We start from the raw sequence: 4,677 nt of genomic DNA, 5'->3' as shown, positions 1-4,677 counted from the left end.
CTTAATTACATCAACAATCAACAAAACAATCTCGGTGTTGCCAATTTGAAAATCAAGAGTTCCCAAACTTTCATGCATTACAAAACCGCTGCCTCCGTGAAACTCAAATTTTTATTTTGTTTGCTTCTTGAACCTCACACAATCACCACCGCTCCAATGAACAGGAACAGCTCATATTTTTGCTATCTAGCACATGCATATTTCACGGTTCAAAAAGAAAACTTATGTGTGGAAAAACAAAAAATTGTACTCAATGATAGTATTAGCTAAGCTTTACAATTAAATTGAACTATTTCATTTGTTTTTCAATTGACTTCTCTTTTTCGAAAGATTGTTTTTTATTTAGTTATAAAAAAACACAAAACACACAATTCATTTTCTATTGGAAGGGGAGCGGGATTTTTATTTTTTTTCAATCGTAACGTGTATTTTAATCTGATTCTTCTTAACAGGCGCTTAAAATCTTCACGAATCAAAAGACAATGCGAAGCAATCTTCATGAGTTTGTGAACGGCAGGGGGCAGGACCCCCATGTAATAAGAAAAAAAATGCGTTAAAAAAATCTTAATTTCTTCTAACAAGAACCTTAAAATAAAAAATTTCAATAGTTGCCGAAATTGATCAGTTAATTACGTCCCACAACTCCAATTACTTTAACTCCCCCCCCTATTTTCCCCTTTCAAAACGCTAGACTTCGGATACCCCCTCTCTTCGCCAAAACCATTAAAGAGTATCAAATAGGGGTGCCCATCCCGCCTAAGAGCAAGGGTGCACCTCATTAATTGTTACGAAGAAAGAGAAAAATACCCCTTAACCCCCCCCCCTAAAAATTTCAAAGGCGCGGTCTGCTCCATGCAATTTTCTGGGGTTTGTGAACGGCCGGGGCAGGACCCCCTTGTAATACAAAAAAAAAAAAAAAAAAAATGCTGGAGGGAAAAAAAAACCTACTTTATTTTAATACTAGTGGTACCCGCACGGCTTTGCCCGTATTAGAAAAATTAAAAGGTCTTTTGGTTCACCTGTATTTATAAATAATGTATGGTGAATTTTCTCGTCAATTGGCTTGTACCCATGTTACGGTTCCACGTTAGGATAATTTCGTACAGTGAAACCTGTGTAAGTTGACCACTTGCGGTGCAGTACTTTGGTGCTCAACTTAGACAGGTGGTCAACTTATAAAGGGGGTAATGATTTTTTTTTTTTTTTTTTTTTTTTTTGTCATTTCTTGCTCCATGTATTCATTTTTTTTTTTTTTTTTTTTTTTTTTTTTGACTAATTCACACTTACTATCTCCGTTCAACTCACTTTCATTGTTTAACATTACTTTGAAGCAATAATTTAAAATGTTATTCAAATATTTTTAGAGGTTATTTTCTCAGAATGACGTATAATGTGTCATGTAAATTTATAATTTCAGTAAATTGATCAAAAAAAAAAATCATTGTTTATAAAAAGTTATTTGATATTAATAGTTCCTAAAAATTCACAGTTAATCAAAAATAACTAATTTTTCGTTATTTTTTTTTTTTTCATATACATTTAATACATTTATAACCATGATGATCTACTTTTCAACAAAATAACTCTTTATTGAAGTTTGGCGCACTTATTAGACACTAGTTTTGGAAATTCCATATGTGTCAGCTAATTTTCTCTGGATTTCTCCCTTTTCAATTAATTTTAATACTTCATACTTTTAATCAATCTCAAGTTCAACTAACTTTCTTTTTGAAGCCATTTTATGTAAAACTATAACACAAAGAGCAACAAGGTGTTCAATAAGGTAGTTGAAAATGAAAATGTCCTATTTCTCTATCTCTTGCACCAGAAATACTGCAATGCAAGTAACTTTTACTCTAGCACAATTTCAGTGTTGCCACAAAATATTGCAACTGGAAATAAATAATTTGTACTTTTCTACTGTCACATGTTTTTATTGAACAGAAAGTACAAAAGGTAATCTCAAATAGAACAACAAAGAAAACGAAATTTGGAGAATAAAGGATTGTTAGTAGTTTTCCAATGTGGTTAAACTTATAAGGAGGTTTAGTTATGCTGCTGTTTTATTTAGTGGGTAAAATGCTGGCCTGGCACCAAAAATATTCTTGGAAAGCTATAAAAAAAATAATAATAATTTGCTAAATTAAGTTTTAAAAAATAAACCAAGTGGTCAACTTACAAAGGGTTTTTACAATACTCCAAACCAAATTTGGGGTACATTAGTGGTCAAGATAGACAGGTGGTCAAGATAGAAAGGTGGTCAAGTTACAGACGTTTTCCTTCATTATACAAGATAGGACTAATTCCGTTCCTGACAAAAGCGGTCAACATAGACAGGTGGTCAACTTACAAAAGTAGTCAGCTTTACATGTTTTACTGTATCTCGCCAACTGGCTTGTGCCCATGTCACGTTATACGTTATGATAAGTTCGTAATTTACTCGTCCATCTTATGATATTTTTGTTCTTAAAATTGGTATAGAAAAAGAAAAAAAATCAAATTTTCGAAAAATCGCTTCGAGGTGCACACCCCCATGCTACAAACTAACTTTCTGCCAAATTTCATGAAAATCGGCCGAACGGTCTAGGCGCTATGCACGTCACAGACATCCTACAGACATCCTCCGGACAGAGAGACTTTCAGCTTTATTATTAGTAATAATAATAAAGAAGAACCTTAAACTAAAAATTTGCAATAATTGCCGACTGTCGATCAGTTAATTACGTCCTACCAGAGGTGGCGATAGGGACTGAAAAGTGGGGGGCAATAAAATATTAAAGAAACAAAACTAAAAGCCATATAGTACTTTTAGCGGCAGCCAAAAAAAAAAAAAAAAAAAGAGGAAGAAAAGAGAGAGGAAACTAAAAGCCATATAGTTCTTTTAGCGGCAGCCAAAAAAAAAAAAAAAAAAAAAAAAGAGGAAGAAAAGAGAGAGAGAGAGGGAGAAAAGGACAAAAATTTGCTAGGGCTGGTTTTGAGAGCCAGTGGAGCACTCAGGATTTTTTCCTGGGAGGGGCTATAATTTTTTTAAGGAACTCTGATACGTGAATAAAGATGCAAAATTAGTGCTTTTTCTACCTGTCCCAGATTTACGTAGATTTTTTTTAGAAATTTCGTATCAGTAATGTTTTATTACCCAGTTTTTATTTTAATTATATAGCAACTTTATAAAATTTCAGGGAAGAATAAATAGCACTCTCCTGTTCTCAGTGCGTTCTCTCTCTATTTATCGAACCACTTCTACAAAATCAGTTTTTAAATTTGCAAATCATAAAAGACACACACCTACTTAATTATGCTCAAATTAAGAAAAAACATTGAATAAAGAAAGCTGCAACAAATACTTTCTTTTTAAAGAAAGAGGCTGAATTTTCTGTGGAGAGAAAAGTCGATTGTTGGGAAAAGTTTTACAGCAGCCTACAGTATTTTAAGAGGAGTAATTTTCAAATCTTTTGTAAAATTCCCAAAATTATAGACCAAAAGACGCAATTTTAGCCATTCTCTTAGGTTTGATCAAGGAGGTTATGGCCATTTCTGAATTTCATCTGCTCTCTGGGAGAGGTTTAAGCCCCTTGGCCCGTGGCCCCCTCCGTGGGTGCGCCACTGTTGAGAGCAGATGTGTCGTAATTGATGCAAATCTAGCACTTTAACTCAGATTTTGATGAATTTTTTTTACACAATAATTTTCCCCGAAGAAGCATAATTTTAGGCATGAATTAGATTTACATTATTTACCCCAAAGAATTTTGAGATCTCACGAAAACTTGGAATTTTATTGAACAAGTGTGGCCATGTTTTTAAGTAAAAAAAAAAAAGATTTTTACTAATATCTAAACAATGAATACATAAAGTAAAAGTTACTGATTTTGCTAAACAATGTTTCGTTACCAGATATACAAAGTTAAACAAATAATTATGTCCTGAAAATTCTGACATTCTGCTTTTTGTACCCCAAAATAAGGGGCGTCCCCCCCTACCGAATCGCCGCCACTGCGTCCCAACTACAACTACTTTAACTCCTCCCCCCCCCCTTACTTTTCTCTTTCTCCTATTCCGTCTAAAATAAACAAGTCGAATATCCTCTCCCTTCGCCTAAACCATTCCAGAGAGTGTCAAATAGGGGTGCACCCTCTTAATTGTTGTGAAGAAAGAGAAAAATACCCCTCAAAACACCCCTCTTCCTAAAAATTTGAATGGTGCAGTCTGAATTTTAAACCCGCAATTTTGGGTTAGCTTTGCTGACGTTGAAGAGGGAGGGAGATTCAATCGTCTCCCATCGAAAGGTTTCGAATATAAGTTTCAAACGCAAATTTAAGCCGTCTTTGGTGACGGTAGGGGATCTGGCGGCTATCTTCCGGTAGTTTCTCGGCACTATTTTTTTCAAATACCCGTTTTTGGCTAGATTTGAAAACAATAGGAGAAACGTGAAAATATTCCGAACCAAAATATTTTTCGGAACTGAAATCCATTATAGGCTATTTTTGGGAAGGAAGGGTTTTGGAACTCTTAAGCGGGTATTTCTGAAATCGCAATTTTATATTATCTTTGGTGAAGTTAACAAAACTGGGAAGCTTCTACGGATCTTTCGGATATTTTTCAACATTAATATCTGAAAAATATAACTATAGACTTTTGTCCACACCTCACGTCGACGATTGTTGGATATGCCCTAGCGCC

Source organism: Uloborus diversus, chromosome 1 (genome assembly GCF_026930045.1).
Source record: "Uloborus diversus isolate 005 chromosome 1, Udiv.v.3.1, whole genome shotgun sequence".
Classification (NCBI taxonomy): domain Eukaryota; kingdom Metazoa; phylum Arthropoda; class Arachnida; order Araneae; family Uloboridae; genus Uloborus; species Uloborus diversus.
Note: the sequence above shows the minus strand (reverse complement) of the source record.